Below are 17441 nucleotides of genomic sequence, written 5' to 3' on the forward strand. Positions count from 1 at the left end.
ATATGGCGGGCTCGAGGGCGGGCTAGGTGTGTAGAGTACGATGAGAGAAATGCGAATGCAATGTAGGCCAACCCGGAAAGATGCAGGTCAGATTACCGTAAATCAGTAGTTGAGTTTAACACAGCCTCCTCTCACCGCAATATGTACTGCCCACAGGAAAATAACGAGCCAACATCTCTGGTTCCCACTTCCAGCCGCCTCGTTGAACACAATAGCGGCGGCTCGGCGGCTTGGTTCTCCATGATAGCGCAACAACATAATTCCAGGAGCAAAAATCAAAAGCGGCGAAACTTTTTTTCACCAATTTTTTTTTACCTTTTAAAATCGTTAGTTTAAGCGAAACATGATTTTTAATTTCACAATTATTTATTTAAAAATGAAGTCGTAATAGTATCAGCTCGTCTTCGTCACGGGAATAAAGTTTCCATAAAATTTAGAATTGTTATTGACATGATGCAGCCACAGTCAATAACCGATCCTGGATTTTGATGCTGACCTCAAAAACATGGCCGCGTGACAGGAGGCTGGTTCAACACTATTCTTTCTGTATTTGCATTTAGGGGAGTTTTCTCCTCTTCTCTCATGTGAACTTGCCTTCGACCACAATCGAATCAAATGCGGTTGACAAACTTTATCTTTGACGTAGAGTCATCTTTAACATATGGACTGGACTGAACACTGAAATGACTTTTAATATAGGCTCATCTGCGGGTTCGCTTTTTAACCTAACTTATATTTGAATCGAACTTGACAGTTATCTCATGAGTTGTTATGTATTTCAAACTTTAGTCAAACTGGTGCCTCAATATTGCAATAACGGGTAAGCACGCTGTAATGATACTTATGTACCTCGTCACCCACTTCATGCAACTACATTAGTGGTCTAATAACACTTAGCGCGCTCGGCATAGTTCCATCATGCCGCTCAAAGTGTTGCCACAAATAATGCTAAGTTTGCAAAACCCGGTTATCTGGCTGGTGGGGCATGGGAGCCTAAGCTTCAACTGTTAATGCAATCAGAGACTACACTGAAGTAAATTTTGTTGTTGTTTCTACCGAATCCATGGTAAAATTAAGAACTGTACCAACAATTTTCAACCGAATGCAAAATTCTGTTAGTTGTACTGAAACATTGTCAATATTACCATGCGTGAAGTACCATTGACTAAAAACATTCTTGGTGTTACTATTTTGACATTGTATTTTTGACCATGTTCATCTAAGACGCGCAACATTCAAGTCTACATGATCGAAATTACAATGCCCAAATAGTAGAACCAAGAATGTTTTTAGTCAACTGTAATAGTAATACACGCATGGTAATATTGACAATGTTTCAGTACAATATATGGTTTATGTAATGTAAAACAATTCAACATAACAAAAGAGAACCATTCCAAAACCATTTGATTAAATGTATAACCAGTAGTGAAATTACAATTAAAAACAATTTATTTACGGTACATTTTATTGTTTAAAACCATTCATGTACCATACAATGTACGGTATATTTAAACCCACGTATCAGTATTTTGAACAATTCATTAACAATAAAATGTATGGTTTTGCAAAAAAATATATATGGAGAAAAATATTTTATTATATTGTTACGATACTTCCTACATTACATCTTATTGTTTCTGTATTTTTATTTTTACAGTGGTGTCTATTGTAAAAATATGGTTCTAAATAGTACTGTTACAATATAACGTTCGGTTTTTCTACTGTATTTTTTATTCGGGAAGGCCGGGGTGGCCTCTGCTGTACATAGTAGCCGCCTCCATTCCACTCGGTCCATGGCTGTTTGTCTCCAGTTCCGCACTTTGCGTAGGGTCCGCAGATCGTCCTCCACTTGGTCGACCCACCTAGCTCGCTGCGCTCCACGTCTTCTTGTACCGGTCGGATGACTCTCGAGAACCATTTTAGTCGGGTTGCTATCCGACATCCTGATGACGTGACCCGCCCACCGTAGCCTCCCGATTTTCGCGGTATGGACGATGGTTGGTTCTCTCAGCAGCTGATGGAGCTCGTGGTTCATTCGCCTTCTCCAAATCCCGTCTTCCATCTGCACTCCGCCGTAGATGGTACGCAACACCTTCCGTTCGAAAACTCCAAGGGCGCGTTGGTCCTCTGCACGTAGGGTCCATGCTTCGTGCCCATAGAGGACTACCGGTCTAATCAGCGTTTTGTAGATGGTTAACTTTGTGTTACGGCGAACTTTATTCGATCGTAGAGTTCTGCGGAGTCCAAAGTAAGAACGATTTCCTGCCACAATGCGCCTCTGAACTTCTCTGCTGGTGTTGTTGTCGGCGGTCACCAGTGAGCCCAAGTACACGAATTTTTCAACCACCTCGATTTCATCACCGTCGATATGAATTCGGGGTGGCGGGCGCGGTGATTCCTCCCTGAAGCCCTTTGCCATCATGTACTTTGTCTTTGACACATTGATGACTAATCCGATTCGCCTGGCTTCACTCTTTAGACGAATGTACGTTTCCGCCATCGTCTCAAATTTACGAGCAATAATATCAATATCATCGGCGAAACCAATCAGCTGAAAGGACTTTGTGGAAATCGTCCCACTCGTGTTTATCCCCGCTCTTCTGATTACACCCTCTAAAGCAATGTTGAACAGCAAGCACGAAAGACCATCACCTTGCCGTAACCCTCTGCGAGATCGCCCATGCTGCATTCTTCTCGTTTTTCAACTGTTCACATTCGCCGTCGTACCAGTCGTTTCTGTGATTCGGAGTCGCGAAGCCTAGTGCTGTAGCCGAGGTACTACCTATAGCGGATCGGATGTCCCTCCAGCCATCTTCAAGTGTAGTTGCGCCAAGCTGCTCATCCGTTGGTAGGGCCACTGCTAACTACTGTGCGTAGTCTTGAGCCACTTCTACGTTACGAAGTTGCTCGATGTTGAGCCGCGGCGTTCGACTTCGACGCGTGGTGATAACTGTCGAAAGTTTTGAGCGCATGCATACAGCGACTAAGTAGTGATCCGAATCTAAATTCGCACTGCGGTAAGTGCGGACGTTGGTTATATCTGAGAAGAATTTACCGTCCATTAGAACGTGGTCGATTTGGTTTTCTGTTTGATGGTCGGGTGATCTCCAGGTGGCTTTGTGGATATCTTTGCGGGGGAAGAAGGTGCTTCGGACTACCATACCACGGGAGGCTGCTGTTGCGTGCAGGCTGTTTCGCCCGATTACCGGTCTGTACATTTCCTCCCTTCATACCTGCGCGTTCATGTCGACGACAACGATTTTCACGTCACGCGGCGAGCAACCATCGTATGTTTGCTCTAACTGCGCTTAGAACGCTTCTTTCTCGTCATCGGGTCTCCCTTCGTGTGGGCAGTGGACGTTGATGATGCTGTAGTTGAAGAAACGGCCCTTAACTCTCAACATGCACATCCTTACGTTGATCGGCTGCCACCCGATCACACGTTATCGCATCTTGCCCAACACTATAAATCCTGTTCCCAGTTCATTGGTGGTGCCACAGCTTTGGTAGAAGGTAGCCGCTCGATGCCCGCTTTTCCACACTTTCTGTCCAGTCCAACAAAGTTCCTGCAACGCCACGATGTCGAAGTTGCGGGGATGTAGTTCGTCGTAGATTATCCTGACACATCCTACGAAACCTAGTGACTTGCAATTTAATGTTCCAAGTTTCCAATCGTAGTCCTTATTTCGTCGCGTGGGTCTTTGCCGATTGTATCGAGTCGTATTTTCTCCTATGTTATTCGCAATGGGGATTTTTACGGGTGGCTTATTGGGCCTACGCCAACACTCCTGTCTCGCCGGAGAGCCATCGTGCCAGTTCTGTTTAACGTCCCAACCAACACTGGGACGACCACGCTGATGGGGCTACCACCTTGAATCTAGCTGGGCGTGGTACAGCGTTTCTTACTCAGCCGCTGGATGCCAGAACAGACGCCGTTTGAGCCGCACCTCCTTGGTGAACAGACGCTCGGATCGTACCTCCTCAATCTAGCTGAAGTCAGAAGGATAACAGTGCCCAGGCTGCACTACCAGCTAAGCACACAACTCTTAGCTGGCAGTCTTTGTCATCGCTGGAACTTGTGAGGACCAGAGCTATATTGGACGCTCTCCTTATCGACTCACCGTTTTGCAGCCCGCTCAGGCGATCAGTAGGTTATAACTTTTGTTACAAGACTCGGATCGCTTTGCGGTCTTCGGCAAAGTTTTTCAGGACATCTGAGGCTATACTTTTACATAATCGGTTAAATACTTTCAGAACAATTTTATCCTTTTATAAGGAAAATGCAAAAAAATGAGTTTTCTCATTTAAAATCCCATACAAATTTCAATCGCGATGCGTAAAGTGTAGGTATGACTGATCGCGCTCAAATTTTGTGCAGTCGTTCAGGACCCGAAATGGAGTCAAAAATACCTTGATCTGAAAAAAACGACTTCTATGACCCACGCTAATCTTTATCTGTCATTGCATTACTATTCTTATACAGCAAGGACAAGTCTACACTATGCCCTAAAAGTTCCGAAAAGATCCTCTACTAAACATAGAATCGAACCTGACGTTAGACATCTCCGGTTTAACCTTCTGATTGTCAGCTTAGTGTTCTATGAGCACTTCCACAGTTTTTCTTAACGAAAAAGTCCTGGACCGACCGGGAATCGAACCCGTCAACCCCAGTGTGGTCATGCTGGATAGCCTCGCTTTTACAGTTGTAGCCATATGGGCCATGAAAGACGAATGGTCAACAAAAACAAATGTTATTCGATGTCAAGGAGTTTCCATTAATATCTTCCATTCACACATCAAGATATGACTAGGGGGTTCAGCCATACATACTTCATACGTAGTTTGATACAATACATTTTCGCTACACCCACGTCCGCCGGATGTGCTACTATAACTGTAGTCATTTGCTCGTAAACAGAATTTTCGGTTCGTTTTTATTTTCCTGTTCAAATCAACACACGGTCATTCATCGACCAACAGTAATGATACTAAATGTTTGTTTATTCACTCCTCTGACTGTTTTGATAGCGCACATCTGTGCAGACAGATTGTTACTCATTTTTCCAAATTGGTTCGGTGTTTTAAAGTTCAACCGAAAGATAATTAATCAGTTTTAAATAGTTGACTGCACTGGCGTTCTACGCAAATCTGTCTTATGTGTTAAGGGGCTGTCAATTTATTACGTAAGGGGATTTTCACGATTTTTCGACACCCCCACCCCCCCTGGTAAGATTTTTTGTATGACAACCTGAATATTTTTGTATGACGCATAAGATTTCTCAAACCCCCCCCTCCCCCCATAAACCCTTACGTAATTAATGGACAGCCCCAGGTAATATACAGGCCAGAGGATATACAAAAATGATGTTTTGACAATTCTTAAAGGGGGTGAATGGAAAAAAAAAAAATAAACTTCTTTCGATTAAGCATGCAATAGGGAAACGTTATCTGTGCCCGTAACGTGGGTAGATCACCTTAGAATGGTGCGTTGCGGTGTAAGATCTACCAAATCAAATTTTGATCTTGATATTTATCGTATTTATAAATATTCCAAGATCAAAGTTTGATTCACTTTTTTGTGTTTTGTAGTTTATTTTGTTTTAGTGCACTACTAATTAATATTTCATTTCAGCAGGATTCAGGTAAATTTATCGTATGATATAAATTATATTATAAAAATATGTGACTGTGGCGAGCGTATCACTAATATGTAGCTTATTTGACGTACGATGTTAATATTATTTTACATTTCAGATTACCAACCGAAGAAGCTAGTAATCCAACCAAGATGACGAGGACACAGGATGAATTGGGCTAACAACTGATTCGAAGCAGTCTAACAATGGTGTGCCTGAACGTTGACCAAGCGTATCCTTTGGAGTTTACCCTTCCACTAACAACAACCTAACAATCCCGTGACACCTAGCCTGAAAGATCGTAGAGTTGTCTACATTTTTCATAGGTGTCCAAAACTAACCATCCTTTCCCATTCCTCAGCAGTCGCAAGGACGTGGCCAGGACAGTGCTCGACCATTGGAGGATTGCGTCAGTCTTGTCTAAGAGTCAGAGATGCTTTGGTTCGGACGGGAAGGAGGCAACCCTCATAACAGCGGTCTAGGACTGTACCACCTACGAATTTGTGCGACTCGCTTAATGCTAATGCTAATGCTAATGCTAATAGGGAAACGTTATCTGTATCAGAACTGATGAATCAACCACTAAAATGTCTACTCGGCATTCCTTATCTGCCGGGATTGTGCAGACGTTTAAATTGGTCGTTATTTTTTCATTGGTCCGAGATTGCATTTTTCCTTACGCCATGCCTTTCACTCTCCATAATGATGATGATGATGATGCCTTATTCTAAAAGTGCACTTTGTTAGTGATGCATCGTCTGCCAGCACGGCAGTAGAGTTCATTACACTTTCAAATGAACTGTGGAGGATACCTAACTGTGATGCTAGCTAGTAGATATAGTGTGCAATATGATGACGTTTACCGAGGTGCTGCTTTCCGCTGCCTCCTCCAGCTCCGAGCTGGGAAATGAATTACCATAGCTATGGTTTCCTTGAACCGGCAGTCAACTTATTCTATGCATAAATAGTGGAGATTCTTTGTTGGTTTGGCTCCATAATGATCCCCACTAAAGGCAGACGGGAAAGTAATTAACGTCAACTAGGCCACGGTGATGCAACTTCGTGCATATTTTATGCTGGCTACAGTGTGTGGCATCAAATTGAGAGAAATATAAATTGATAGTTTTTACAAGAACTAGTACAATATTTTAGATGGCATAGTTTATCCAAGTCGTTTTATAATCAAATAATTTGGTAAAATATTGAGCAAATGAAATTAGCCTAAAAATGAACGAAAAGTTTGTCATTAATACTTGCTGGACACCGTACATGCCGTTATACATAAATATAACATCGGAATCAAAATAGAACGGAACTCGTGAGGTTAAGGTACTTCCGACCTACCTCTATATACCACTACTCGATTCTAAACATAGCTTTTGAAAATCTTGTAAGGTACCTACCTGGAAGTGGAACAGCTCGAGTTTAAGTATGTCGGCAAGTTTAGAATTATACAATGTATCAATGGTTGATACAAGACTTATAGAAAAGTGTAAAGCTTGCAGAGGAAATTGCGTCTCAGCTATTAGGTATCAATCAATTTGTATCGCGAGCGTCGTTTCATTTTAAGTGGACTGCTCGATTCGATAAGTCGACTAATTTGTCGGAGTAAAATTTAACTAGTATTTCGAACAGTTAATAGTGATTTTTTTTTTCAAATTAATCAGTTTTATTACATCCAATATCGAATCCAACAAAACAAAACTCCTCAGGTTTGTTATAAGCTTTACAGCAATGTTTCCCAAACTTTTAGGAGCTATCGCCCCCTTAGAGCTTCAAAAAAAATATTTTCGCCCCCTAGGTGAGATTTTACTTTTCTATAGTAGAAGGCTGAAACTGTGCTTAGCTAAAGCCTTTAAAATCAATACTGTGGTAAAGCTAGTTGTGCCATTTAGTGTGCTTACATAAATATGAAAATCGTGTTTGTGCCTACTTCTCAAACCGTTTTTGATTGAGCATTGATTAATCGAAAAAGAACGGGTTGTGAACACCTATGAACACTCGATATTCCCAACCAGATTTTTTATCATTGTTCGTAAAGGGAGTTTTCAACAACCGAGAGTTATTGTTTGGTCATAAGCAGTCAAATAAGACTAGTGGAGAATTTGAAAACAATTACAAAAATATGTTATGTGAAAAAAGTGAAACTCATAAAAATATCGGTATATTTTCAAATGTAGTTACTTTTCTCAAAATCCACATCCAGATCTAAATCAAGGAGCTTCGTATAAATTTGAATGCTTCCTGTGTTTTAAATAAATTATCAAATAAGTAATGCAGCATTCATGACTAGATTTGAATGGAATTTTATGCAGATTTTTTTTTAATGTTTTCAAATTAACTTCCAGTAAAGTTTGGAATTTCTCCTAGAAGCTTCTTTGAAATATTTTCAAACACTGTGTGTGAAGTTGCTTGTATACACTGTGTTACGAATTTCATCAGAAAAGTGTTCTGAAATTCGTCTAAACGTCATGTTTTTGCTAGAAAAGTTCATGAAGAAACCCGCCTATGAGTAGAAACGCAATTTTACTCAGCAACTCACGAAAAAAAAACTCTGTTCTTTTCATAATTTTGTCAAAAACTTTTCACGATTCACCAATGTTCGATTTCGCCCACTTTGGGAATCACTGCTTTACAGTTTTAAATTGGGACAGTTTTTATTGAAATAACGACTCTAGTTCAAGAAAACCTTACTATAACTTTGTGACGTCACGACTAGCTTGATTTGACATTGTGAATAACGTATTCTTCTGTATTCCTAGGAAATTACTAGTCTAATCTGACCTTGGCCTGGAACGGTAGGGCTCCCACGCTGTCCGACGATGGCTACTTTCAACAGGCCCACGCTCGGCGGGCAAGCTGGGTTCGAGCGACTTACTCCGTTACGAATAGTCTCGAGAAGCAGTTCCGCCTTCAGCCGTCGTTGAGGAGACAGTAGCTTGGACCGTGGGTGACGACAATTCCAGGGTAGAGGCGTCCCTGTCCGAAGTGGAGTGTAGAGCACGTATTTGAGGCTCAGAGCCGTCCCACTTTACGAAACGGACCGGGATTCGAGCAGTCTGACACAACCGATATTGAAGCCGACACCGACTTCGAATTATACTATCAGGTCTCCACTCAATGTGACAAATACTGGCCGTTAGCACGCGTACAGTCCTTCCACTTCGATCTTCACTCCCCAGCAAGGTTCCTGATTTCCCCTTTTTATCTTCTTCCACATTCGAAGACAGTCAGCAGCGAACGGTTGTCGCTTTATTTCGTGTGTATGCTTGTCAGCGACGACAACAAACTCCGGCGAACGGTGGGAAGCCACACTTGGAAATTACTCATTCGTCCACATTCGCATCGCAAGCGAATGCGATTCGTGAGTGATGCGATTGACATTGTGCATACGAATTTTTGATGTTTTCGAATTATTTTCTTTGCTAATCTAGCATTTAAACAAGAATACAATAAAAATGTATGCATTACATGCAGAAATTCCCTTCTACTTATGATAATAGCCGCCTCGATCGCTCACCAGCATTCTTCACCATTCGCCATTCATTCATTCGCTTGCGATCCAAACTGCGACGAATGGCAACGAATATTCATGTCAAGCAGCTGGCTCATCGCTTCCCACTGGTGATGGGGTTGCGTGTTTGATCACGTCGATCCGTTTGCTGCATCTTTCTCGATTCGCTTCAGCAAAGAGGAGTGAATATGAATGGAGTGAGGCGAATATACCGATCCTTGCTCCCGAGAAGGGTCTTCCACACGAAACACGTGGTTGGTTCTTGCTGGGAGCTGGAATAGCACTCGCACTAGCAGTATAGGCCCGCGGGATGTCTAACTCGTCCTCGGAAATGTGGCCCAAATCAGGACAAGCCGCCCTCGTTGGATGGGCGCAGCCTATTCAACGTTGGAAAATCACTCAAACTTCTTCATTCAAGGTCAATTTTAGCATTGGCTTACCTGAACTAACCAGTTCTATGAACACACGGTTGATATACAATTTAGTTTTGACATAACTGAGTACTGATAGATGTTACATATACGTGCTCGCTGCATCCGCTTCCTTGCTGTTTGCGTAGGGTGTATTTTCCTAGACTTTATGGTATCGCATGCACGCGAGAGCACCGCTATCAACTGGTTACCACATAGACTGAGGAAGTTTTGTTCACGGTAGAATGCCTCCCTATCTATATTTCGGCGTTTTTAGAATACTAGGCCTGATCGCCTCTCCACCCTTTGCCTGCTGATATTGTAGTCGATAATGTAACCAGGTGGTGTAACCTCATTATGAGTCATTATGAGTCTAGGCATCGTCTACCCTCCGGCTTATATAGCCGAAGTGGTAAACGCACAAGAATTCAGCAAGATCACGCTTAGAGTGACGGGTTTGATTCCTGGTCGGTCCAGGAACTTTTCGTTAAAGGAAATTTCCTTGACTTCCTTAGGCATAGAGTATCTTCGTGCTCATAGAACTTTCCCTAGCTATATTTTTTAGTCAAATAAATTAGAAGAGGTTCTTAGAACCATCATAAAACCAAAATAAAAGGCATAAGATTTTATGACGGTTCTCAAAACTTCTAGCTCTATGCTTTATCCCATTTGGGACGTAACGCCAATAATATGAAGGATAGTCAGATCGACATCGACATGGTCAGTGCCTCAAGCAGGATCTGTCTCTGCGTTTACTCATGGACTGGGTCGTCGTCCGTATTGCTGCCATTTAGTCAAATAAGGCATCAACAACGCAACCGGGTCTCCAGTTAGCCTAGTGGTTAAGACTATGGATCGCCAATCCGGAGACGGCGGGTTCGATTCCCGTTCCGGTTGAGAAAATTTTCTCGATTCCCTGGGCATAATGTATCATTGTACTTGCCTCACAATATACAAATTCATGCAATGGCAGGCAAAGAAAGCCCTTCAATTAATAACTCTGGAAGTGCTCAAAGAACACTAAGTTGAAGCGAGGCAGGCCAAGTCCCAGTGGGGACGTAGAGCCACAAAGAAGAAGAACGCAACCGAGAGCACTATCGGGTACGTGGAAAGAAGTCGACGGAACGATGGTACAACGAGTAGTGCAGAGCGCTTTTGGAGAAGAGCACAACGCGGGCAGTCATGCTGCAGCATGGAACCAAACAGATAATGGTGAACGATACAGACAGAAAGCAATAGACACACTGCTTTCGGGAGGAAAAATCCCGCCTGGAAGAAGCAATGTGCGAGGGAATTGAACTGCTGTGATACACGAAATTCTACCAGCAGACGGAAGTCCCAAGTTTCCAAGAAATTTTGACTTAGATTCTCCTCAAAAATAAGACTACAGTCAAAATGGCTATTGGGTAACTTGTGGTGCAGGTCGTCATTTTTTAATTATGATTATGAAGAATGGTTATACAAAATTAGCACCAAATTAGAACATACAAATATGTACAGATTTTTTAATGCTAATGGAATAGCTTGACTTACATACAGTACAGTGTAGAAATTTTCAATATTGTCTGAAGCATGCTGTAAAATTGTACGACGTGTGCTGACGATTTGATGCCATGGAACTCAATCGCAGCTACAGACCCTAGTCCCTATAGCACGAAGTGATAGTATTTCTATTTCTTTATTTTTAGGCGCCAGCTTTGCCTTTCCTTTCAACATTTTCACCCAATTCTCATTTCTTAGCTGGAAGAATGATTACCAGGAAGCCAAACAATACGTAGTAACTAAGACTTTAGCTACAGTGTTGAATTTCAGAATTGATGACATTTTTATTAGAAGTTTAATTTGAAAAGCATTGTCGACACTTTCACCCAACAGATAAGAGACGTGCGACTGCAACCGGAGGAGAGGAAGGAACATGCAGAGCAGCCACACTAACAACGTGACGCGTGCTTGAAATTGGACACCACGCGATAAGTAATACAGCACCAGCGCAGCAGCGGAAAGGCGCGGTCAATCGTTCGCGTTTCGTGTATATCGCGAGTCGCGGCTGGAAACCGGAAGCGACACTATTGGGGAACGGTTTGTAGCTTCATAAAAACACCCAACCGAACAAAAGTATGGATATGAAATCAGTTTTTGTACGTTTCCATACATCGGCATAGCATTATAAAAAAATAAGGTGAAAAATTTAATATGACATTAACTTTAGATAGTTAACATAGAGGTCCTAATATAAAAGCAAGAAAAATAGAACAACTATATTGACTTTATGGGAAGTTCAGTATGAAAATTAAGTACAGTTTTCAGTGAATTAGGTAACTTAAAACCACTGGTAGTAGTGTGCATTGTTCTAGAGTACGAATACGCAGTCTAATATTCTAAAGCGAAACCATATTCTCATTCCGTAACGAAACCTTGACACGAACTTTAAACTTTGAAGAGTGTTGTGAACTTAATAGTGTATATTCTTTTCAACAAAAATGACTCAGCTCAGCAAACTGCAATTCGTAGGAAATAAATGTATAGGGTACTGCACTGTTTTGATTTTGTATGGGATTTTGACGTTTCGTGGCCTTGTTGTTTACAAAATTTCTGTAAGAATGAAAGAGAAGGAGATAATTTCATGCATTGCCCTATAGTCACATTAGTAGACAAAACATTAGGGGAGACTGAGGAGACTTGATCCCTGGGGAGACTTGTTCCCCCATATTTGCTCGGAATCAAAAACATTTTTCTTCTAGCATATTTTTTTCAAAACTACTCCTGGACAAACGACTATGTTTTGGCTACAAGTGATTTCGTTTGTATATTGCATTATTTTTTAACGGCTGATGATTTGTTTTCAGTCCTTCAGAAATCTTTTAGACGATTCCGAAAAATCTACGGCGGTAGCAACACTGTGCTTATGTTCTACACCGCACCCTTTCCCTACATTTGCTTCTAGGAGCCTCTATTTTTGTTTCAACACACAGAAGTACGTAGGCGTGCGTGGCCCAAGTCGACACTGTTTTGGCCTGCGTTGAACAAAAATAGTTTTAATAAAAGTTTCCCCTTTTTTCTTTTTGTCAATTGGTTTTTTTGTAGAATGGTCCATGTATTTAGTAAGGTTCTTGTCAATTTGTCAGTTATTCGAAGTAGATCTCCAATAGTTAATAAGTCAATTAAGTCATTCTGATCTGTTCTATCATAGCAGCTTTAGTCTTTGCTTTATTGAAGTGTAGTTTTATTGGAAATATGCTGAATATCGTTATTAAAAAGAGACGTCTGGAACTGTGTCCTGCTAGTTGTTCCGTCATGCACATACTAAATATTAAAAAATGAATATTAATGATGTCTAGCGCATTGTTTCCAATCGGCCATTATTGTAGTATAGTCCCAACTGCAAGCTTTTTTTTCCAATCTTAGCGTCAATTGTCTTCTAGTTACTTCTAGACAGATTCATCGAATCAGTCGAACCCGTATGTTAAAATATAGTCGATTCTGTGTCAAATTGTTTTTTTGATATTTACTTCTCTGTGTTCATCTCTTGTGTCCTTAAAATGTTATCGGTCCAAAACCTATACAGAAACATGTAACTGAACTTCTAATATTTTTTCCTGTTGGTGTCATAACATCATCTAAGAGATAAACAAAAATTGCTTGTCAACTATTATGTATTCATCCCCCTACAAATACTATGAAAAATATTCAAATTCGTTCTGTCCTATCGGTCCTATCAAGATAAACCATGTCATTTTTTCATGCATGGCCTAGAAATGTCAACCTAGTCATACAAAAGTAACGTTGTTCAGTTAATAAAAAAGCAGTCAGTTTTTTGTCCAGTCCAAACTGTCACGTCAAGTGTTCGCACGTTAGCTTCGAATCTATCAGCACAATTAAGTGCTGCAAATCTCCTTCCCACTATTCATTTTTTGGTTGATTTTAATTGCTTTATTTAAATAAAATATAATAAAGTATAACATTGTAGAAATTCGAAAAAGCGACTATGACATTAATAAATTACTAATCAAAATCAACCGAGAAACGTGAGAAATAGAGACCAAACAACATTTTGAAGTCAGCTGGCTGTAAAAGGTTCCAAAACCAGTCACAAATCCTATAAAACTTTTATTAGGATTTGTAACGATCATCAAAACCTTCTCAAATCCAACCGACTTGGAACTATTGCTTGGGAGTAGACTCTACTGAGCCCTGGCGGTTCCTCCTGTTTATCGAGCATGTCTGATGCATATGATCAGTCATACTCCATCTGCAGCAGCCGGTTCGTGATGAACCGTTGGAGGCGCATTAAAGTGTTAAAAAGGTGATATGTTTCACTAAAGAACACTACATTACAATAATCAAAATGAAACTCCTTCACTTTAATACCGTCAACCCCTGCGAACTTGGCCAGGGATTAATAACTTTGTGAAAGTTGAACCAAATCGTGTCAAAATTTCACAGCACATAGTTTAAATAAAATACTTTCAAACTTATTAATCCGAATAAGGCTGTTGTTAACATATTTTAATTAATTCAGCTTAGTATACACAACAGTGACATGGGGAGACTTGATCCCTCGAAGGTTACACACACATTATGCATGTGTCAAATAAACTTCTATTCGGAAGCCTCTTGTACTTGTCTAGTCTATTCAACGATAAAATGTGTCAGATAATTATAAATTTAGTACAAACCAATAAAAGGGGGATCAAGTCTCCCCATTTTGAAAATACGGCATATCCTTAAAAATTTAAGGAAATCTTAGAATTTCAAACACTCCATATTCATCGAAATACAAGAAAACTCGAAAAGAAAATTAATAGGAAGATTCTGGAATTATTTTCCCTTTAAATAAACCATGTGCTCAAAGGGGGATCAAGTGTCACCCATTTTTGAAAAATACATTATAAGACATGCCTCCATAAAAACACAGTTTTGAAAACTTTAACAATAATTTAAAGGCCTTCTGTTGTGTATTAACTTGCAATAGATGTTTACCTGCCATTTTGTACGGAAATCGGATCTAGTTGTGTTTTTTTCTTAAAGTTTCAGGTAGATTAAGAAAAAGGGATCAAGTCTCCCCAGTCTCCCCTACAGTTCATTGCTTGCATTCAAGTTCGGTCAACAATGACGGCATTAGGTATCGATAATTTTAGCCGATTGAACGATTCAAACGGCGCAGAGGCACCGTCCAATACGAGTGGTCCGGTCAGTTTATATGATCAATATTCTTAAGTGGAATCCCGAAAATGTTGTCTATTTCTGTGTATATTGCCTTCGTCAAAACGCGATAGCCGTTATCACGCATTCTGAATTGTACAGATATACTGAAACACCGGCTGTTTTTGCCAACCACCGCAGCAACACCGTTGAAGGTCAACCTGCTGTTCTCTCGGTCTTGCTGTTGTCGAGAATCGAGACAAAAGCGACGCCGCGCCGCGCCTCATTTCCCGCATAGGCAGGTAATTGGCGGAATCGAATCAATTCTAATCGAGTGAGAGAACTCAGTATTTTGTGCTGTGGGGCCGTTCGTAGCTAATTTGAATTTCATATCAGACAAGGTGCAGCTGTATTGTGCTATTCATGATTGGATGAACGTCCTACGTGACTTCAAAGATGGTTGAACTTTTTGTACATTCAGTATTTCAAGCTATCTATTTAAATGAAAAAGGATGCCAACGATAATCATATTTGAATGCTGCCTACAAAATGCTATCCCAGATCATCTTCCGTCGTCTGACACCTAAAACGAATGAGTTCGTGGGAAGTTATCAAGCCGGCTTCATCGACGGCCGGTCGACAACAGACCAGATCTTCACCAGACGGCAAATTCTCCAGAAATGCCGTAAATACAAGGTCCCAACGCATCACCTGTTCATTGACTTTAAAGCGGCACATGACAGTAGTGTCGACCGCACAGAGCTATGGAGAATCATAGACGAAAACGTCTTTTCTTTGAAGCTGACTAGACTGATTAAAGCAACAACGATGGACGGTGTGCAAAACTGCGTAAGGGTTTCGGGCTATCCAGTTGATTCGAATCTCGTCGCGGACTGTGACAAGATGACGGACTCTCATGTCTACTCTTTAACATCGCTCTGGAAGGCGTGATGCGACGAGCCGGGCTTAACAGCCGGGAAACAATTTTCACAAAATCCGGTCAATTTGTGTGCTTTGCGGAAGTCATGGACTTTATCGCCAGAACATTCGGAACGGTGGCAGAGCTGTACACTCGCCTGAAATGCGAAGCAGCATAGGTCGGACTGGTGGTGAATGCCTTAAAAACAAAGAACATGCTGGTAGGTGGAACCGAACACGACCGGATCCATCAGGGTCTTTTTGATGAAGTGATCTTATATAGGGTATGAGTACCTTTCTCCATCCTATACCACTATGGTCCACTGAACGAATTTATGCTGGCCTGCTTACTCTCATACGAAACGTGACGTGCACTGAACGAAAATTACTTGAACAATTCAGTTTGAAGTGCATACCTCGCATAAATCAAAAACAGACTATTTAGTCACCGCTTGTGTCCGTTCTTTTTTGTTAGCATGCTTACTCACTCATAACAAAAAATAAAACAAATAGCGCTTAATTCCATCGTGCATTTTCAAGAAGTGCAGCGAAATCTTGATTCATCCTCCTCCTCTTCCTCTTCTTGGCGTAACGTCCTCACTGGGACAAAGCCTGCTTCTCAGCTTAGTGTTCAATGAGCACTTCCACAGTTTTTAACTGAGAGCTTCCTCTGCCAATGACCATTTTGCATGTGTATATCGTGTGGCAGGCACGAAGATACTCTATGACCAAGGAAGTCAAGGAAATTTCCTTTTACGAAAAGATCCTGGACCGACCGGGAATCGAACCCGTCACCCTCAGCATGGTTATGCTGAATACCCGTGCGTTTACCGCCTCGGCTATATGGGCCCTTGATTCATCCATTGGCGTTGATTTTTAACGCTTCAATACGACAGAGTAAGTTTCCTACCAACTGGAAGTCTTCCTCTTCCATTATATTTCGCATTGGCGTAACTAGAGGGGGGGCCAGGGGGGCCAGGCCCCCCCCCCCCCAGAATCCGCCAGGCCCCCCCCAGAAATTTTTCATGACTTTATATATGGAAATTAGAAAAAATCTGAAAACCACTGTCGTGGTGACAAACATAGATCTATATTCTCAATTTAGTTGAAAATCGGAGTTTTCGACTAGCGAAGTTGGATTTTTCTCCAAATCCGTGCGTCATACCTAACTTCGGAAGTGGTGCGCTGTATAGGTCCCCGCTGCTATACAGCGCACCACTTCCGAAGTTAGGTCCGACGCACGGATTTGGAGAAAAACCCAACTTTGCTAGTCGAAAATTCCGGGTTTCAACTGCACGTACAGTAATAGAAATTTATTTGGCATAATATGTGTTTAAATTGACAGTTATTGGAGACAAGCAATACTTTGTACATCTTCTTTTTTAAATCGCTGAGAAATTATATCTAAATGATAATTTCCAGGAATTCCTGGATATGTATCTTTAAGAATCTTTGAATTTTCTAGCAGCATTACTGCAAAATATGGTTAAGTGCTTCTTTATGGAAATCAAGTATCATGTGGGAAAAAAACTCTGGTTGAATTTGCAATGGAATTCCAGCAAAAGTTTGTGAATTCCTAGTGAGAATAGATGTACGTAGCTGAAGCATAAACGCGAGTGTATTCATTAAAACCATGCAGGAGGTGATTTCTAGTCGGACACTATTAATTTCTTTTATTTCGTGGGCCAGAGGTATTTTTGCGTCTATCAAACAACGCACAAATTCAAATGGTCATTGAGGAAGTTTTAATATATTTAAAAGCTGGTGCTGCAAGATGTAATCGTAAGTTTGAAGGTATTCATGATTGGACTTGTAAAA

This window comes from Aedes albopictus, chromosome 1, assembly GCF_035046485.1.
Source record: "Aedes albopictus strain Foshan chromosome 1, AalbF5, whole genome shotgun sequence".
Lineage (NCBI taxonomy): Eukaryota > Metazoa > Arthropoda > Insecta > Diptera > Culicidae > Aedes > Aedes albopictus.